Source organism: Telopea speciosissima, chromosome 8 (assembly GCF_018873765.1).
Source record: "Telopea speciosissima isolate NSW1024214 ecotype Mountain lineage chromosome 8, Tspe_v1, whole genome shotgun sequence".
Lineage (NCBI taxonomy): Eukaryota > Viridiplantae > Streptophyta > Magnoliopsida > Proteales > Proteaceae > Telopea > Telopea speciosissima.
This window is the reverse complement of record NC_057923.1, coordinates 16266025-16288666: the sequence shown is the minus strand read 5'-3', so window position 1 is coordinate 16288666 and position 22642 is coordinate 16266025. Positions and strand designations below refer to the sequence as shown.

The window sequence follows — 22642 nt, the reverse complement described above, 5'->3', positions numbered from 1 at the left end:
AAAGAAAAACATAATAAGACAAAATCATGATGGAGGCAACGATTAACTTGCGTATTTCTCCCTCAAATTCAAATTTTTTTTTAATTGCATCTTTTTTTCTTTTCTTTCATTTTCTTGGCTTCCAAACACAGCCTAAGTGGCTAGGTTAGGATCCACGACAGGCTTGGATAGCAACAGGCCGATCAATTCAAAGCTAATTCCGAACAGATCCAAGAAAGGGGTACTGATGAACCCATCAGATGAGATTGATTGGTTTGGGGATCTTGATCACTACACCTGGGTGACTACTACCCATTGATTGATCTGTCCCCTTGGTGCATTGGTAGGCTCTCCCAACGTCTGCTGTGTTACATCATATGTACTGTTTGAGGCGCTACCCTTGGCTCGGTGGTGAAGTCTCTAGCTGTTCATACCGTTCTGTTCTATTTGTTCGGCAATAGAAATCTCCAGTCACCTAAAAGAAAAAAAAGAGCCAAAGCATTAATTTTACTGAGGACATAAGTAGAGCATTACAAATGCTAAACATGAGAAATATTCCCACAATGCAGTACTCAACCAACACCATAAAATTAATCGCCTTACACTCCCTTCAAACCCATGAGCTAATGGGGAACAAAAATCTGCATGTGTTTACCAGTGCCATGATAAATATTCAGTCATCCTAAATAAAAAGTGGACGACAGTCTTCATTTCGCTGATTTACCTGTTCCTAAGTAGAACTCACCTCTCATAACTTTAGAACTACTTTCCTCCAGCGAATCAAAATTAATTTTAAACTCAACAGATAGAAGCACAATGGAAGACTTGGAAAATTGGAACACCGACTTAACAAGAAAATTTCCATGTCCATCAAATGGTTCAGATCTCTCTGCAATTTTCTCAATACTAACAACATATTGTTGGTGCTTTCAAGAAGCATGCAGCAACTCATGGTTCTTCAGCCACATAACTGGTCCAGCAAGATGGTCTGGCAATAGTTTAGTCAATCATGTGAGAACAGCCAACTAGCAGTGATCATGTAAATGAAAGATGGAGTCATCATCAATACGACAAAGCTAATAGAGCACATGCAGCAGCAGCTACTAGTGAGAAGGAAAACAACTTGCGGGTGCTGGCAACATCTACACCGACAAAGATAGAGGTGGTGTCAAGAGACTTTTACTGCACTTAATATGGATGAAATGATGCGGCTGCTCTCATCTGATGAAGACTGATTTCATGACACCTGGTTCTAGGGGTAAACCACCTCAGGCCGATTGCGGACTCAACTTTAAAAATGAACCAGGCCAGGCTTTGGCTTAATTTGATTCCCCAACCACGCCTGGCCCACTTGCACACCTACCTAGTTCCACCAGTTCTGACCAATGGTTGCATGCACATGACAAGGAGATGATGGTTGGAGGATGCTGTAGCTGGAGTTGTGGCAAAAAGTACCTGGGACATGTTTGCTGGTAATGAAATGGATGCAACTGACCACTGTTCTAGTGACCATGATGACCATGGCCAATGCACTAAAACACAATAAGGATGCAAAACAGAAAATATTAGAAATGGAAATACCTGAATAATATGATTAGGTGAGTGAGCAGATGTCACCTGCTGGAGGTACATTGAATAGGGTACGTTGAAGAAGAAATCTCAGAAAGATCAGTTCCATTCAAGACAATGGGTTAGACATTTAGAACCGAGGCTACTGAGAGTTTAACTAGACAATACAGAAATTGGACACAATATATGAGAACTATATATGCATCCATTCTACAAACCATTCTTCAACAGAGTCACATTGCGGCTCATCCAAATACCAGACATTGCTCCAATGACTGAAGAACTCACTGGTGCTAAGCCCATGCCCAATCCATGAGATACATCTCACTTTCAGGAAAACGGCGATCACTGTGGAATTATTGATTGGTTAGTCTCACTTAAGACCCCCAGTCATAAAATTCACACTGATGGAAGCTTAGGTACAAGACCGATCATATCACAAATCAGAATATTAGCTAAACTATAGTTGACGCTATGAATCAGGTTGTGCCAGAATCTTTGGTTGTGATTTTGACTACTCATATCAGGCAATCGGGTGACAAAGTGGGCTCCAAAGTTTTTAGGGCTGGGAATTTAAGTTCTCAGTAACCAGTTCTAACACCAGTAATACTGCAATTGCATGATCTTTGGGTGCCACATTGTGCCTTCTTCACTCTATTGAAATATAGTATGTTTAACAAAAAATAAGAAGAAAAAGAATTATTGCAATTGCCACTCTTCAGTAGATTTCTCCACCTTTTTCCCCAAAAATGAAGTCAGTATGTAGATAGTGCTATGACAGAAAAGTACCATCAGATATTAGCCACAGAATCTGTTATGTATGTCTCAAATTCTTGGACCTGTTTCAAAGAATGACCCGCTCCGACATTTTTGGTGGCGACCCGAATGGAACTTTATTCTGAGATTTGTGATGGTAGCGGAGGGCTTGGACCGATACGATCTGACCCGATGGATCGACCCGATCCGATGGAGGAGTATTTATATTCTTTACCCGCTTTATTGTAAAGAGAGTGAGATTTGAGGTTTTCGTTTTAGGGTTTCAGGGAGAGAGTAGCAGCGCTGTTTTGGGTGTTCTTGAGGATTCTCCATTGTAACTTTCTTCGATTTACATAGTGAAACAGATTCGCCCGTGGACGTAGCACACGATACTGGTGTGTGAACCACGTTAAATCTCTGCGTCCTCTTGCTCTGTTTTTGTTTCTTTTCGTGTTTGGTTGGTGTTTGCTCTAACAGAATCTTCTAATGCCCTCTCTTTTCTGTTTCTATACCAGGCAAGGTGCTTATGGCACTCTTCCAGCTCTTTTTTCCAACTTCTCAATGAACTGGCTTGTGTGTTCAAGGCATAGCTGTCAAGGCGTCGCCTTATGTCCAGACCCCCTCCAACGCCTTAGGTTGCCTAGACGCTGTGACAGCTATGGTTCAAGGGATTGTTCATACTTGTACTTTTCCAAGGCCTGCATTTTTTTTTTAAAAGAAGCACAAAAAACATCAATGCATTGAGGCTACTACATCCATCAGTTATATAGCACATTTTGGTAGTAGGACTCAATCGCAAACAATTATGTTTTGCAAACTAGTAGGTTAAACTTGTTAGAGTTTATGTAATAAGGGTAGTTTGGGCACTAGTTTAGTATCTTATTGTCTTATGTTGTAATTTTACTTTTTCACCTTTTACCTCCCTAGGGAGGTGTATGTAATTCTCACTTCATGTTAGTCAATCAAATAGGGGAGAGGAATCTTCTCTCCCTAACTTTTGGCTGCATATCTTCTTCTCTTTTCTTCTCCTCTCTTCCCTCCTCATCTTCTCTTCTACTCTTCTCCTCTCCTACCGTCTCCTCTCCTCTCTTGAATCAATCCTTACACCATTTCCAACTAAACTACCATCGTTGTCACCCCCAAACAACCTCCTATTCATTAACCTTTTTCTTGATCTCAAATACCCTTCCCAATTTAAGGGAAAAAAAATAAAAAGAAGGTCCAATTGATCTCTATAGGTGATGCAGATCGATAGAAGGATCTGTTGTTGATTGGCATAAGAAAGAGAAATAACCCCTGCTTTTTCTAAGATTTTGGACAGATCGGGATTCCTTATATCTAGGGATTTGTCCATCAAATATAGCAAATATTTAGGGCTGATAAGAGCCCTCCACTAGGGTCATTCACCCCTAGTTTGGTGTCAATCTACCACCTTTTTTTTTAGCTGTTGGTTCTCTCCATTAGAACATTGTGATATTGTGGGGTTTGTATCCTCTATTGAGTTACTATATAGCATGGTTTAAAGTATCGATCGATACGATACGTATCGGTATCGGTCGATACCGATACGATACATACCGATACGTCTCCTTTTTTTTTTTAAATGAATTGTCTCAAATTGTATTGAAATGTATCGACCGATATGGGGCGATACAATACAATACGACCGATACGTATCAATACCATCGATATGTCCAGTAAAGGGTTCAGTGGGTAGTTTAATACGGCTCGATACATACCGATACGTACCGATACATACCGATATGTACCGATATCATCGATACATTCCATAAAAATGCTATTTTCACTCATAGACTCAACACAATTCCTAATCTAACGAAAAAATGAAAGAAAACTCTCAACCAAGAGTCTAAAATCTTGCATTTAATCTTGGTTTTTCACACTTTCAAACTAAAAACGAATCAAGGAGTGCTACAACATCATCCTTTGCATCATCCAATATTCTTCATGGCTATAGACGATTACAACATGTGAGAAACTTCATCTTTTATAACAATTTCAATTTAATGCACTTGTTTAGTAATACATTATTCACCATTTTAGGTTTTATGCATGACACTAATTATATATTGCTTATTTATATATATATTTTTTTGTTCCAAAAGTGTATTTCCATGTGTATCTTGACCATTTCTATGCGTATTTGTATTGTTTGATACGTATCTCCGAAACAATACGATACGTCTCTTAAAATCACTCGACCAATACGATACCCGATACCAATACTTTAAACCTTGCTATATAGACCAGACTTTGACTTCTGTTAGACTGCCATTTTTTACCATATTTGATTCTTTATTGGTGCTATCGCCACTGGTTAATCTACTTCATACATTTATCTACCATTGGACTGTTGCCCTTGCTCTTTCTTGTGATCTCTTATTGGTCATTGGTTTCTGCTTGTTTCTTCACATATATAATGTGTGATTGAAAATTCTTGTGGACCCTTTCAATGTCCAAATTACATATATCAAACTTAGTGGTGCTTTTAATTATTTATTGTGGGCACAAGCAGTTAAAGTATATATCAATGCCAAGCACAAGATGGATTATTTACTTCATGATCCTCCAATCTCGGAATCTAAGGAGTATAAAGAATGGATGAGCGAGAATGATATTCTCCTTGTATGGCTCTGGAATAGTATGGAGCCCTCTGTTGCAGCCAATGTTATATTCCACACCACTGGTAAAGGTGTCTGTAACGATCTCAAAGGAAGTTTCTCTCAAGATAAAAATATGTCTCGAATGTGCAATCTCTATGAAAAGCTTCTCCTTCAAACAGAATAGTAAGTCAGTGGATGATTACGATAGTGCACTCAAGAGCATGTAGGAAGAGCTTCATGTCTACTAGCCTTTGCCTACTGACCTCGAAGCATTAAAATATCATCATGCTGAGTTTCTTGAGACTAAATTCTTATTTAGGTTAGATACTAACTTGAAGTCAATCAAAAGCCAAATTTTTGCAGGCGAGAAGATACCATCTATGAATGAGGTATTTTATCGGATTCAACATATTGTGCCTCCCTCCCTCGCCAAATCTGAACCATCCTCTTCTAAGGATAATTTAACCTTTATTTCAAATAGTGGTGGTCGTGGTTGTGGTGTTGGTTTTCTTGGCAAAGGTCGAGGTTCAGGGAGAGGCTGAGGTAGTTGTGGTGGTAGAGGCAGAGGACAACAACCTGATCAAGGCTAGCACAACTGTAATTACTGTGGTAAAAGTAATCATATTGTTGATACATGTTGGGTGAAGCATGGTAAACCTGAGTGGGCTTAGCAGCTGTCTGCTAATACTATTACATTTGATCAGAGTTCAATAGCAGTGTCATCTTTTATAGCAGCTTCTACATCTGGAGGTAATCATCTTGTCTCTCCATTACGAGATGAACTCAATCAATTAGTTATGCGTATTCAACAAATTAAGACATCTACATTTACATTCACTGCTATAATTGCTCACTCAAGTACTGGCGCATTTCTTGCGTCCTCTTCTTCTACACCGAGGTCATTGACTCCGGTGCCATCTCTCTTATGACTGGTAAGTCCCATGTATTTTTCTCGTTTCGAAATGTTAGTCACTCCTTTAGAGTCATACTTGTTGATTGCTCCTTTAATCAGGTGTCTGCATCTGGTTGTGTTTCTTTACCTTCTCTTACTATGTTAAATTATTTTATTCATATTCCCAAAAAATGGCATACCCAGTGCACGAGGCTCCTACCACTACGAGGTCTGGGGAGGGTCATAACGTACACAACCTTACCCTTGCTTTCCCAGAGAGGCTGTTTCCAAACTCGAACCCATGACCACTTAGTCATAATGGAGTAACTTTACCGTTGCACCAAGGCCCGCCCTCTATTCTTCATATTCCCAAAGTACCTTTAAATCTTATCTTTGTTAGTCAACTGACTAAGTCATTAAATTGTTTAGTTTACCTTTTATCCTACTTCTATGTTTTTTATAATCTCAAGACAAGGAAGACGATTGAAGGATGGCATGAGAAGAATGGCTTATATTATTTTGACGTTGTTGTTCCTACTGTTGCTTCTGCTACTTTTAGTGTCCTCTCCTCTTCAGTGACATTACTAGTTGGGGCATCTCTATCTTTCCAAGCTCCAGCATATGGTTCCCGGTTGCAAAACAATGTCTCAACTTGAGTGTGAGGCGTGTGAGCTTAGAAAGAATCATTATACCCCGTTCCCTTCTTAAGATGCTTCTCGAAGTTCTTTATTTTCTCTATTTTATTATGATGTTTGGGGTCATTGTCGTGTCAAGAGTCAACATAATTTTTATATTTTGTTACACTTGTAGACGATCATCTCGAATGACTTAGTTATATTGGTTAAAGGATCAATCAAATTTTTGTTTATTTTAAGTAGTTTTATAATAGACTCAGTTTGGTCTATCCATCAAAATTTTTGTACTGATAATGCTTTAGAATGTACTCAACGTGAAATATCTGGATTTTGTTTAGATCGTAAAACGATACAACAAACCAGCTATGCCTATATACTTCCCAGTAAAATGGTTTTGCTGAGAGGAAAAATCGAAATTTGCTGGAAGTACTCGTTCTCTAACGTTTCACATTAATGTTCTGAAGTCTTATTGGCGTGAGGCAATTTTAACTGCTTGTTATTTGATAAATTGTATGCCATCTTCTGTTCTTAACAATAGTCTCTTTTCTCTGTGGTTTTTCCCCAATCATATCTGCTTGGATTACCACTACAGGTGTTTGGATGTAGTTGTTTTGTTCATAACCTTCGCCCTAATCTTGACAAATTATCTTTGTGTGCTACCAAGTGTGTGTTCCTTGGTTATGCTCACACTCAAAAAGGTTATCAATGTTATGGTCCATTCAGGCATTAGCAGTACAGTGCTGATGTTACCTTTTATGAAACCATAGTATTTTTCTGATGAGAGTCATAGGATAGCTATTAATATTTTTAGCCCTCCGTCTATTCTTGCTATTAATCCTCTTAACGACTCAACCACTACTTCACAACCAGTACCATTGCAGGTGTATAAGCGTCAGCCCAAGCCGGCTTTAACGGTTCCAACTGATCCTTTGTTACCACCCTCTTCTCAATCGCACTATTTGCATGAGGATTCTTCTACCTATTTTACTTGCCAGTTGCTCTTCGTAAAGGCATTCAAACTTGTATTGGAAAGTCTAATATTATTTATCATATTTCTAAGTTTGTTACTATCTCCTATCTTCCTCCTTTACTTTGTAATTCTGTCTACCTTGTCTATGCCTAACAATTATCAAGAAGCATTATCGCATCCTAGTTGGAAGAATGCTATGGATGTAGAAATGGATACTTTATTGAATTATTAGACGTAGTCTCCGACTAACTTACCCCCAAGAAAGAAGCTTGTGCAGTTCATTGGGTGTACACTGTCAAATATCTTCCTGTTGGATAAGTTGAACTTCTAAAAGCTCATCTGGTCGCGAAAGGTTACACTTAAACTTATGGAGTTGACTACTTTGAGACATTTTCCCCCAGTGGCTCGTCTTAACTCTATTCGTGTGCTTATATCCTTGACTATTAATTTTGACTAGCCTCTGTTTTAGCTTGATATAAATAATGCTTTTCTGTATGATCTTTGAGCATATGGAGCAACCTCTTAGATAAGTTGCTCAAAGGGAGAATGCATGAAGCGTTTGCCGTCTTCACAAGGCTATTTATGGACGGAAATAGTTCCCTTGTGCTTGGTTTAATAAATTTACTAATGTTATTGGTAGTTAAGGGTTCACACAGTGCTTCGCTAATCACTCTGTATTTGTTCGTCATCATGGTGCCAAGGTTGTTATTCTTGTAGTGTATGTTGATGATATTATTATATCTAGTAACAACTCTTCTGGAATTAAAGATGTCAATGTGTATTTACATCAACATTTTGAGATGAAGGATTTAGGGATGCTTAGATACTTTTTAAGAATTTAAGCAATTAAACAAATCCAAGATTGCTTGAAATTGATTTATATTGAATGAGTTATGTTTTGGTCAAACCTAATTTGGTGTGCGCGAATGCTATCAAAATCGCTCTGAATGAAAATATTTTTTTAGACATCAAAACAAATGAATATTTTACCGCACTTTAGGTTTTAAGCAATGTTTTACCATATTAAGATTTATGGAATTTTTAGCTTTGAGAAAAAACCTAGGCATTTGGAAGTTGAACAATGCACCTACTGCCGAAAATCAAGTTTTTGTTCTTGAACTGGGGGTTGCCTTTTTATCCTTATAGAATTTGATTTTTTAACTATTTCAAATAGGGGGTATTTTCTTATTTGTGAATAATATCTTAAGTAAATGAAATAAAAAATATAAATAATTTACTTAAATGATATTAGGCACAAATAAGTGTTTGTCCTGGTTTTTGGCATAAATAATTGTCTGTATACAAAGGTTTCCCACCGAGATGACCGACCGAGAATACTGAGAACTCGGCAAGATAATACAATCTTCTCATTTCGCCTAGCATCTCGTCTCGGTTTTTCAAAAAACTAAGATATTACCTACCGAGATCTCCTTGGCGAGTTCTTGTTCCATGTTGGGAACCGTATGCTAGAGCTTGGAAAGATAGAGATGTTCCAATCAGTAATGCTATTGAAGAGGAGAGGACACACTAGAGGTAGTAGAAGCAACAGCAGGAATGACATCGTCAAAATGATATAAGTCATCCTTCTCACACTCTCTACCAATCGTCTTCCTTGTCTTGAGATCCTGAAAGACACAACAAGTAGGATAATAGATATAGAACAATTCAGTAACTTAGTAAGTTGACTAATAGAGATAAGATTTAAAGGTAGATGGGGTACATGAAGTATAGAAGTTAAAGTAGTAAGAGAAGGTAAGGAAACATATCCAAATGTAGGCACCTGAGTGGAAGATCCATCAAGAAAAGGGTGATTGATCTTTTGGTAAGAGGAGAATACATGGGACTTAAAAGAGTCATATGGGATGTGGCACCAGAGTCAATAACCTACGGTGTAGAGGAAGAAGAGGAAGTAAGAAAGGCAGTAGTATTTGAGTGAGCAATTGTAGTAGTGGATGTAGATGCAAATGTCCCAAGTTGTTGAACATGTTTAAGTAATTGATTGAAAAGGTCATCGCATAATGGAGAGATAGATTGACTACCTCTAGAGGAGAAGCAAGATTGGAATCAAAAGATAACACCCCTATAGAACTCCCTTTAGATGTAGTAGTATTAGCAGACAACTACTAATCCACTCGGGTTTACCATGCTTCGCCCAACATGTATCAATGGGATGATTGACTTTTTCATAGTAAGTACATTGTTGTATGCCTTAGTTTCGTTGTTGACCTCTGCCTATACCGTCACCACGACCTCAACCTCTGCCAAGAAAACCAGCACCAAGGCCACGACCACCACTATTAGATACAAAGGTTGAATTATCCTTAGAAGAGAAGGACAATTCTTATTCGGTGAGAGAGGAAGACACAATGCATTGAATCCAACAAACGCCTCATTCATAGAAGGTATCACCTCTCTTGCAAAGATTTGGCTTTTGACGGGCTACAAGTTGGTATTTAAGCCAGATAAAAATTAAGCCAAAAGAAATTTTGCACACTGAGATTTAAAACTTCGAAGTTGTAACAGTATCTGAATGGTAGAATCAGTAAACAAAAGAGAAGAGATGAGATGGGTGAGCAGGTGGGACTAACTAGAGAACAATAGTCGTTTGTAGCAGTCTCCCCCCCCCCCCCAAAAAAAAAATAGCCTTTATTTATATCAGAAAGAGTACATAGCAATAGACTCCCATTTGTAATAGGAATCAGAAATAGAAACTAATTACAACTCAAATAGACTAACTTAGAGACAACTCCTAAACATACTAGGACTCCAAGACACCAAGTCACAATAGAGGGAAAACCCACTATATCGTGTTACAAAAATTACCAGAAGTCAATAGACAGGGGCTGGTATACAATAAGCTCCTCCTATATGCCCTTGAGTGCACTATAATAATCATCCACTGATTTACCACTTTATTTGAAGGAGAGAACTTCATAGATATCGTACACTAGAGACATGTTTTTATCCTGACAAACTTTCTTTGAGATCGTTCCATATACCTTTAGCAGTGATGTGGACCATAACATTAACTGCAACAGAAGGCTCCATACTGTTATAGAGCCATACAATGAGAGTATCATATTCACTTATCCATTCTTTATACTCCTGAGAGTCTGCAGGTGAAGGGTCATGAATCAAATAGTCCATCTTACACTTGGTATTGATGGATACCTTTACTCCTTGTGCCCAAGGAAAATAATTGGAGGCACCACTAAGCTTGATAGATGTAATTTGGACATCTACAGAGCCCATTAGAGGTTTTGAATAACCCATTATATATATACATATGAATAAATAACCAGCAATAATATCATCAATACCACCAATAAACCACAATTCTGGCAGAAATAACAATCCAATAGAAGTCAAAGTGAACCCCTTTAAAGAGGGCTACAATTCTGTTCAGAAATAACAGGCTAACAGTATATTAAATCCCCATAATATTACAATGATCTAACGGCAGGATAAGAAACAGCAGTCAAATAATCATATTCTGGAATCACAAGCCTAGATTTGGGGAGATTTCAATCAACAGCAGATCAGGATGTCCGATGGCCGACAAAGCTTGGTTGAAGGACCTTAGTACATGGTCCTTGACAGCACTAAAAAATTTATAGAAATCTGATGAACAGATTAGATTCCCTTTTATAGGGAATATTGACCTGTCCAAAAAGGCCCTAAAAACAGGCTGCCGCTAGGTGTATTGGGACAGCAAAAACACTCCAAAAATCAATACCGCATAAGAGGAGAACTCTAAGGAATCACTGCCATAAGTAATATGCTTCATTTGCTTCATAATTTTGACGTAGATCTATCTTCCGTAGTAATCCACCGTGCAAGAGGAAATCAATAGATTTAGAAAAACAGCAACATACATACAAGAAACCCTAGTTTCTCTTCATGTCGTTACCAGCTAGGGTTCCATAGAATAGATATGGCAGCATTGGTTGCTGCAAACCACAAAGGGAAAACCCTTAAGGACTTTCAAAATAGAGAATAAGGTAGTAGGGACTGATTAAATTGGCTCTGATACCATGTGACAATATAAGAACCAGGAAATCAGTACCTATGATAACAAAGAGGAAGAAGATAAAAGGAAGAGAGAAGTCAATGAGAGAAAGAGAACCCTAAAGCCCACAGTGGGATTCAGAATAACACATGGTGAGTCTAGGCCCATGTATTTATAACTTAATGAGAGGGAAATTACAAGTAAGAACAAGAAAACATAATTACAACTAAAACCAAACAATAAGAAAGATATGACAGAAAACCCCCTGCGCTATACTATTTAACAGTACCAATCTCGATCTCCTTGTAGAAATCAGGATCATATGGGACAATGCAATATCAATATACAGTGGATCGTTTTTTTTTTTCTGGGGGGGGGGGGGGTTTAATAACCACTGCGAGATCAGATTGATCCACAGGGCATTCTCCTGATCCTGTCAGTGGATTGGGTGGGATTTGCCAACATTAAATTGAGTCCCCTGGTTTCTAGGAGTGTAGAAATTTAGTAAGTAAAGCTTGAATTCTATCAATTTCTTTCACATATCTTTACTGTTTACTGCTACTGACCGGTAGGAAAACTATGCAATAACCAGATCTGTTTGCTTCTGCCTTTCTTTAAATCCTTATAAACCCTAATTTCCCAACATTCCCTGTGGCAGCTGGCCATTAGAGAAAACCTGTTAGACTGCCTCTTTTCAAATCCTGTAGCCTTTATTTCTAATCCTTTCAAGGAACCTAATTTAACAACCCTAAAAGTCTTCTCTATGACAGCTAACCATGAGAGAAAACTTGTTAAACTGCTTCTAAACCCAATTGTGTTGAAATGGTCAGAGAAGAAACTCTTTAAAAGCAAAGTCCTATTGAAGCTAACCTACATCCTAGTCAAACCTAGTGTCTCCAATCAAAATCCTAACCTAAAACCCTCTCAGTTTCTCAATACAAGAACCAAATATTCCATCCTTTTCATAATCAACAAATCTCAAACCCACTATTTTTATCACAAACCTAAATTCTAACACCTACCACCTAATGTAGTCCTAGATAGGTAGGAGACCTACTAGGAGCCAAACAACCAGGATTTGTTAAGCTGCAGGTTCGATGGGGGCAGAATTGAGGTTTTAGGTCAATTTTAGTAGGGTTGGATTAAAGGGGGTGAGTCTTATATGGTAAAGCTAGGCAGGTGTAGGGGAGTCTAATGAAATAGGTTTTATAAGCTTTGGATGGTTAAAAGTAGGTAAGATGGATTTGGGCAGCAACTAGGTTTAGGGTTTTGAAAGGTGGAAGATGATGGAATCTAGGGTAGGAAATTAGGTGGTTGAATGGGCTTAATATTTTAGGTCGAGTGTGGGTAGGGTGGAGGGGAATATATGCTGAAAGTTACAGCTAAATAAGATGGTTAAATCTGGAGTTATGGAGGTTTCCTAGTAGAGATAGGAGATTGGGGTAAAAGTGTAATTCCAAACAATCGGCTGGGTGGATGGTACTGAAATTTGGATCGAGTCTCTCTTAGGGTTTGAGGAAGATTCCATCAAAATTTTAGCAGCTTCTAACGATTAGATTTAGCTGGGCAGAATTCTCGCGAAAATCACCTTACATGTGTGACCTTCTAGAAGGGAAGAAGAATAGTTGCAGGTTTTAGGATTCTAATAGATCTATGGATCGATGGGGCTGGGTTTAGAGGATTAGAAGAAGAAGGGGGAATGATGAATAATGTTAAACAATTACTTGGAGTTGCAGGTCTTCAATGGCAGTAGCTTGAAGATAACTAGAAACAGATCCTCCCAATCTACAAGATGCAAGGAGTCGATTGGAGGTCCACCAATCCCTTATAAAAGATCCTCCCGGTCTACAAGACGCAGGGAGTCAACTGGAGATCCACCAATCCTTCACCCTGATATGACTCACAAGGAAACACTCAACAGAGTTGGGCAGCAGCAGCAACAATGGCAGCAAGCAAGAGTTTTTTACTAATCAAATTCGTCTTCAATACTTTGCCCCCTTACAACCTTATATAAAAGATTTAAAATTAGACTCTTACACTAAAAAAGAAAAGCTTTACCCAATCCTTAACCTATTAGATAACTTAAACTGACTAGGAAACTGAAATAGACTCAATAGAGTCCTAATCCAGCCCAACTAAACAACTAAAAGAAAAACTAATAAAATCACTTAAATTGAACCATTGGTTCAAACCAGCTTTGGATCGGTTCAATTTAAAACATTAAAAACATGAAAATAAACTAAGTATAGGGCTAATCCCGCATGCAACTCATGTACCCATATTTTAAGCCCATAAAAGTGGCCTATTACATAGAAAACCCATGGGATCAAAGGCCCAACATGTATATAACCAAACCCTAGCCCTATTCTTAATAAAAGAAGCCCAGTTTGGAGATAAATCTGCATCACCACCCCTTACCATTTAGACTCTAGACTCAATTCCTAGAGAACTTCATGCTATCCATTTAGGGACTTAGTGAGATGCCCATGACAGCCAATGTAAAATTATTCCTACAGATATATAATTTAAAGTAAGGCATCTTTAACAGCATCTTAGATAGAACCTACCTCAAACACACATTCTCTAACTAATGTAGGACATTTCAGCAACTTTCCCCAAAAAATGATTTAATCATTCAACATTTTGCTAATCAAACTGTGAAGGTAGGAAAAGTTTACCTGGTGGAAGGAGGGAGATTGAAGTCAGTGCCAAGGTTAGGTATAGAGGAAGGACCCTGCGGAGAGAACAAAGCCTCTTACTATTGGTGAATCAGACCACAAATGTCATGCATTAGGTTTCAGAACTGATACAACAGACAGTGTGCACATGTTACAGAACCAAGAAATTGATCGCTAAATAATGCAATTGCAGACACATATACGCACATGAATATGTCTAAAAGTAATCTCAAAATATGGTAATTTCTATGAATCATGGCACAATAATGAACATATATGATCTTAATTAATGTGAATTGTGAATGTTTATATAATCTCTAAATTGCAAATCGATATTTTATGGATATGGGTTAAAAACTATTGGACTACATAGAAAGGCATCGGAAACCATTTGAATACAAATAAGTTAAGGTTTTGTTGTTATTTAGTAGTAGTAACAGACTACCCATTTCATGGAAAAAGGTAAGCAGGAATCTCTTGGTGCATCAATGTGTTCATGCAAGATATGAATCACAGGAATACATACACCTTAACAAAATTCCCTTTGTGTGTGTTTGCCTATGTTGTTTGTTGTGTGTGTGCCAATGGTCTTAAATTGTGATAATGAACTATACTAAGATTCTGAAGACAAATAAACTAAACAAAAGTGCCATAAACACCTCCCACATTATTAATAATGGAAAGATTACGGCACGAAATGAAGAAGGGAGTGAATGAGAAACAATTTTCTGCAATGATGTATAAAGTAACATGACATGAAAATGAAATCAACCAAGTATTACAAACCTGCACTAAAACAATCCATCAAGAACATAATCAGTAAATCAATCAAACAAAACCATTTCAAACCCCTGCCCGCAAGAAAAATGACTTGGCCATTCAAAATTTTCATTTAAACTTACATAACAACTTCAGCATCCAGATATTTTAAACTTGCATAACAACTTTACCATCCAAATGCGTAGAGATGCCAACCAGAAACTTCCACACAGAGAAGAAATGCAGAGTTCATGATTAAAATCCTGACTTCATTATCAAAGAACAAACCTTCCTACGGTCAGTAAGTGAGATAGAGCACAATGAAACAGAAAGAGTGAGAAATTGAGAGCAAGTAAGGGGATTATTAGGGAGAAAGAGGGAACAATAGCATTGTGGCATTCAATATGTTAATGTCAATGAACGTATTTAAGATACCACCACATGTTAACCTCCTTTCAATAGATGGAAATAGGAAACCCCCTGCGCTATCCTATTTAACAGTACCAATCTGGATCTTCTTGTAGAAATCAGGATCATATGGGACAATGCAATGTCAATATACAGTTTATCGTCTTTTTTTTTGTTGGAGGGGGGGTGTTAATAACCACTGCAAGATCAGATTGATCCACAGGGCATCCTCCTGATCCTGTCAGCGGATTGGCTGTTCAACAACAAGAAGCACCCAGATTGGCAGGTAATGTAACCCTTTTCTCCAATCCTTGAAACCTTATGGAGTTATGGTAGATTATATGGATTGCTACACGGAATTTTCCTGTTCATTTTTAAGGATTTGCCAACATTAAATTGAGTCCCCTGGTTTCTAGGAGTGTAGAAATCTAGTAAGTAAAGCTTGAATTCTATCAATTTCTTTCACATATCTTTACTGTTTACTGTTACTGACTGCTAGGAAAACTATGCAACAACCAGATCTGTTTGCTTCTGTCTTTCTTTAAATCCTGTAGCTTTAATTTTTAATACTAGTTATAAACCCCAATTTCCCAACCCTCAAAGCCTTCCTTGTGGCAGCTGGCCATTAGAGAAAACCTGTTAGACTGCCTCTTTTCAAATCCTGTAGCCTTAATTTCTAATCCTTGCAGGGAACCTAATTTAACTACCCTAAAAGTCTTCCCTATGGTGGCTGACCATGAGACAAAACTTGTTAAACTGCTTCTAAACCCAACTGTGTTGAAATGGTCTGAGAAGAAACTCTTTAAAAGCAAAGTCCTGTTGAGGCTAATCTACATCCTAGCCAAACCTAGTGCCTCCAATCAAAATCCTAACCTAAAACCCTCTCAGTTTCTCAATACATGAACCAAATATTCCATCTTTTTCATATTCAACAGACCTCAAACCCACTATTTTTATCACAAACCTAAATTCTAACACCTACCACCCCTTACCATTTAGACTCCAGACTTAATTCCTAGAGAACTTCATGCTATCCATTTAGAAACTTCATAAGAAGTCCCAAACTAAGTGAGATGCCCATGAAAGCCTATGTAAAATTATTCCTACAGATATATAATTTAAAGTAAGGCATCTTTAACAGCATCTTATATAGTACCTACCTCAAACAGCCATTCTCTAACTAATGTAGGACATTTCAGCAACTTTCCCCAAAAAATGATTTAGTTATTCAACAGTTTGCTAATCAAACTGTGAAGGTAGGAAAAGTTTACCTGGTGGAAGGAGGGAGATTGAAATCAGTGCCAAGGTTAGGTGTAGAGGAAGGACTCTGTGGAAATAACAAAGCTGATGTAGATTACAGGTCCATGTGTAGCCGCAGGAGCAAGCCCCACAACTAGCCCAGTGTAGTAGCAGGATTCAACTGCTGTGTGAGGCAGCCTGGTCTGATGAAGTGGCAGGTTTTTGTTGGTTCGATAGAGCATTACATAAGACAGCCCCAGTCCAGATAGAAGAATGAAGAGAAAAACGAACAAGGAATTCAAAAAAAAAAAAGTTACTGTTCATGTGAACAGTACCATGACTTACTGTTCACATGAACAGTTGTTAGAATAAGTAGTTCTACTTGATAAGGGTATTTTTTGTCCTCTTTTATGCTCTTTCTCCCTTAGCTGATTCCTCTTGGGTATTCCTAATTAGAATCGGCAAGGGTAGCTTTCCTATTTGTAGTGTGATTAGTTGTAACTCTTTGAATATAAATAAAGTAGCTTGGTGATCCATATTGTTCACTCAAGCATTCAGTTCTGCAAGGCTTCTATGTTCTAACATGGTATCAGTCCTCTGATAGGAAGTCCATCTCCAGCTATTGCCCATTTGTTGGTGGAAACCTTGTCACATGGCGTAGTAAAAAGCATCACGTAGTGGCAAGGTCTAGTGCCGAAGCAGAATTTCGTGCTATGGCACAGGGTATTTGTGAATTGTTATGGCTCAAAGGCTTATTGCAAGATCTTGGTGCTCCTGTCCGTCTTCCCATGATGTTATATTGTGACAACAAGAATGCTATTAGTATTGCTCACAATCCTGTTCAGCATGAGCGTACCAAGCATGTGGAGGTTGACCAACTTGTCTACTTTATCAAAGAGAAGTAGGAAGAAGGGCTGGTCTGTGTTCCTTTTGTGAAGTCTGTTGACCAACTAGCTGATGTGTTCACTAAGGGATTAAGTGGACAAGTTTTTCATCCTATTCTTGTCAAGTTTGGCATATTTTATGTTTATGCTCCAACTTGAGGGGGAGCGTTAGAATAAGTCGTTCTACTCGATAGGGGTATTTCTGTCCTTTTTTATGTTCTTTCTCCCTTAGCCGATTCCTCTTGGGTATTCCTAATTAGAATCGGCAAGGGTAGCTTTCCTATTTGTAGTGTGATTAGTTGTAACTCTTTGAATATAAATAAAGTAGCTTGGTGATCCATATTGATCACTCAAGCATTCAGTTCTATAGGGCTTCTAACAACAGTGTTGTGGGCCAAGCCTAGATTACGTGGATCGATGGGACAGCTTCTTGAAGATTTTGTTTGCTTTTTGTTATTTCAGTCCTTAATGTCTTAGCTAAGTTATAGTTTCTATTCTAGTTGCTTAGCTTTTATTTAGAAGCCTCTATTTTCTTAAGTTTCTATTTCAGTCCTCTGTTTCCTTTTAGTTAGATTCAATTTCTATTTTCGTTTGGTTTCTCTTGTGTAATCTTTCCCAATAGCCAAAAGGGGAGTTACTATTTTGTAACCATGCTTTAATTATAAATAAAGTCAAGAGGCTGTATTGATCAGCCAACAATTTTAGATTAAAAAAATGGAATGTTGCTTGTGCAATGGCTGTGAGAGACAAGTACAGTGAGAGGCCGTGGGTGAGAGACTCGAGGTAGAGAGTGTGAAGCTCAATCCAATTTATCCTAGCCTTTTCTATCTTCTCTATTTTCTATTTTATTATTTTTTTTTTCAATTGATCTGTGCATGGAAATCTGTTGGTGATCTGAAGATTATTCAAAGGAGTAAATCTGCTGCTGAACAAAGTGATCGATCTCCAATTCTGTCCAGCAATTGAATATCAATTTGAGAATCAATTCTGGCCTATCATCAATCCTATTGTAGAGAGGTTCTTAGTTGAACTTCATCTACATTACTATTGATGAATCAGACCATAAATGTCTCATGCATTAGGTTTCAGAACTGATATACCAGTCAATGATTACATGTTACAGAACCAAGAAATTGATCATTAAATAATGCAATTGCAGACACATATAAGCACACATGAATATTTCTAAAAGTAATCACAAAATATGGTCATTTCTATGAATCATGGCACAATAATGAACATATATGGTCTTAATTAATTTGAATTGCAAATCGATATTTTATGGCTATAGGGTTAAAAACTATTAGACTATATAGAAAGGCATCAGAAACCATTTGAGACCATATGAGTAAGGTTTTGTGATTATTTAGTAGTAGTAACAGACAATACCCATTTCATGGAAACAGGTAAGCAAGAATCTCTTGGTGCATCAATGCGTTCGAGCACAATATGAATCACAGGAGTACATACACCTTAACAAAATTCCCTTGAATGAAATGAAAAAATCCCAAATAGATGTTAGTTTCCTCTTCCTGAATCGCATTCATGAACTACATTATTTCATTGTTTATTTTCATTTTTTCTTTGTGTGTGTTTTCCTATGTTGTTTGTTGTGTGTGTGCCTATGATCTTAAATTGTGATAATGAACTATACTAAGATTCTGAGGACAAATAAACTAAACAAAAGTTCCATAAACACCTCCCACATTATTAATAATGGAAAGATTACGGCACGAAATGAAGAAGGGAGTGAATGAGAAACAATTTCTGCAATGATGTATAAAGTAACATGACATGAAAATGAAATCAACCAAGTATTACAAACCTGCACTAAAACAATCCATCAATAACATAATCAGTAAATCAATCAAACATAACCATTCCAAACCCCTGCCCGCAAGAAAAATGACTTGGCCATTCAAAATTTTCATTTAAACTTACATAACAACTTCAGCATCCAGATATTTTAAACTTGCATAACAACTTTACCATCCAAATGTGTAGAGATGCCAACCAGAAACTTCCACACAGAGAAGAAATGCAGAGTTCATGATTAAAATCCTGACTTCATTATCAAAGAACAAACCTTCCTACGGTCAGTAAGTGAGATAGAGCACAATGAAACAGAAAGAGTGAGAAATTGAGAGCAAGTAAGGGGATTATTAGGGAGAAAGAGGGAACAATAGCATTGTGGCATTCAATATGTTTATGTCAATGAACGTATTTAAGATACCACCACATGTTAACCTCCTTTCAATAGATGGAAATAGGTTAAATTAGTAGTCAGCTGGGTAAGTACATCAGATCATACCTCAATTTCATTATAGGTTTTAGGTTTTATCATCAGTACAGATTATGGAATAGGCTTTTGAATTATGTGAAACTTTGGGACATTCAATTATGTAATAGTGTTAAACTAAATCAATTTTAGAAGATTACTCTGTCATGTTCAACTTAAACTATAGTAGTTTCCCAAGGTTGAAGTAACTGTTCTGCATGAACATTACAGGCCTAGTTTCTCAAAAAACTTCTATATAATCTTCTGTTTAAATTGCAGTACAACATTTGCAAATTAGACCACACGAAAAGTAAATCATAACCAGTAACTAGAACTCGTAGCATCAGACTTGATGTTCATCTGAAGGATCATGACTGTGTCAGTGTGTATATAGTAATTTGCGAACAATCCAATCCCATACATGGTCTTTACCATTTTGGTAGGTGAACATGAAGACATATGGTCTTCATTTATTAAAACTGGCTTATTTTTTCTCTAAAACCATGAATTGAGAAGTCTTAAACCCGACTTGGGTTGGGTATTGAGCGCGTCATACAACCCTGCAAGATTAGCTATGTGAGGGATAAGATGGGCTGAGACACCTTGTTGGTTGGTTGCCACCTCTAAGGAGAGAAGTGAAAGACCGGAAAATCTTTTAACAACCTTGAACAATGCTGCTACCCAAACAGTTATTGGTTATAGCTGACGGCAGCATATTGTCACTTCATAAGTCCAGTTTGTTATAGATTAGCATATGGTCGCTTCATAAGTCCAATTTGTTATAGATTATGTATCAATTCAACCCACTTAGTGATGCCATCTTCCGCTCCTTTGGTAGCATTGTGGAATAAACCTTAGGGTTTCAGCAGTCGAAAAACCATTAAAGAATTCTTCTAGGAAATATAATAAACATGTAGAACACAATCCAAAACAAGTTACGTATAGGCTAAATTACAGATAACATTCACTACTTTGTATGCTACTTAAAGCAATTTAACAATCTTCAAATATATAGCAGAGATTGGGAAGAGCCATACCTCGCACAGTCGGCAAAACCAGGCGATGCGTGATTGCAAATAGGGGTGTAGAACTGTAGCTCTCAAGCGTGAGAACACAACATATTGACGACGAGACATGGTTGGCTCTAATGAGCTTCCGTTGGGACGAAAGGTTGGAGTAAGTAAAAAACAAATATTTGGTACCATACTCCACGCGTGGAAGATGGAGCTGTAGCCTCGTCTCGTGCAAGAGGCCCATGGGATGCAGAAGAATGGAACTAAGGACCTCTGCACAACTGAGTTGCCCCGGCTCACGGGGTGGAGAAGAATCGAATTCAATCTCCCCGATTCCAGTTAATTCTGTATCCCCTATTTTGAATCGGTGGTAAATAACTTTTTTTTTTTTTTTTGTTGATAAAATATAATAAGAATTAGATTAAATTAAAGTCTAAGAATCTAAGATACACACACCAGTTTTAGTACATCGTGCCTGATTTGCTAACTTATGAGCCAAATACACAGAAGTTCTATCTTTCTTGGATAATATGAATGTACTAAAATTTCCCAAAAAATGCCTAATATCCCATAAGATGGTGAACATCTCCCACGGCCGTTGTATTGTTGGATTCAGCCAATGAACAAGGTCCTTGCAATCAATGTTGAGAGATGTACTTTGAGACCCTTCTATTTGTTGCAGCCTGAGTAGCACCTCTTGAGCTTTTGCATCTTGTGTTGTTCTTGTATAACCGAAGTTAAAATATGCACATATGAATGAGTTATTTCGGAATAGAATTGCAGTCCAACCTGCTTCTTTTGTTTCTGCCATAAAACTACCATCACAAATAATGGTTATCAAGTGGTAGGGAAAGAAGCAAATCATTTTTCCTTGGATACAAAGGGGTTGGGCTAGGAATGATGTCAGTTATATATGTCGGTAAAAGGTTAAGTTCCTGAATCCATTTATTAACATTATGTATTATTGCCAACAAGGGGTTTGGAGAAGTGTGATTAATACAGCATCTATTCCATTCATTCCAAATGAAGTAGCAAGTTATTGCAAACATGGATAGGAAGACTTTGGGCTCAAATGTAGGCTAAGGGGGTTGGATAAGGAGAGATGTACATAGGTGAAAGATGGAATCAGCCTGTAAAAATTCAGTTCTAAATCCCAAAGGCCCAACAACCCAAATGTGTTTGGAAATATCGCATGAGAGGAAAAGATGCCAAAGAGTTTCATTGGCGTTACCGCAAAGAGCACACGAAGCATCTGTGTAGAAATCTTGATAGGGTTGATCTTCATTGGTAAATCATATTTGATCTTCATTTTTTATCACTGTTTTACTCTTCTAATTGGTAAAAAGAAAAGAAGGGAAAAGGTTGGGCATACCACCGGATTATTGTCTTTCCCACTTTGAAATGATCCGTCTACCTTTTGTGTATGATGCCCCATTCCACGCCCCCATTGATTCTACCCGGTTAGCTTGCCGCACAGGCATCTTCGGGGTAGAATTTCCACCTTTCATGGGGAGTAGGGTGGAAATTCTACCCCCCACTGTGTCTAGGGCATGGCTCGCAGCCCCCCCCCTCCCTTTCACAAATAACAGTTTCCCTAACAAAATATCTCTAAGACTTATTTGTCAAAGCAAAATCTTCAAATTTATTTAAATAAAAGATTGGGTAAATTACATCGGAGTGCCCATTGTTTGAGGAAAGAATACCAAAGGTGCTTCATGTTTTTACGAAGGTTCTTTCAAGGTTGTTGGGTGTTTATAGAGATCTCAACTTGTTTAAGGGTATTAAAATTGCTAGATATGTCACTAAGATATCTCACATTTTTTTTGAGGTGTTGGATATATTGACATTAGACGTGTATCCATCAAACCCTATTTAATGAGATTAAATAAATAAATTATAATTCAATATTATATGCTTGTTATAATTGTTATTTTATGTGAAACTACATA

The 22642-nt window shown here is 37.6% G+C and overlaps 1 long non-coding RNA gene across 1 annotated transcript; it reads right to left on the bottom strand.

Moving 5' to 3' along the window:
• Positions 1-1137: 1137 nt before the first annotated feature.
• LOC122670745 lies at positions 1138-20803 on the bottom strand. The gene is made up of 3 exons (XR_006334247.1): positions 20718-20803; positions 14113-14237; positions 1138-1448 (listed from the first exon to the last, which is right to left on the bottom strand). It is a non-coding gene; the product is annotated as an uncharacterized LOC122670745 (long non-coding RNA).
• Between the last annotated feature and the right edge of the window lie 1839 nt (positions 20804-22642).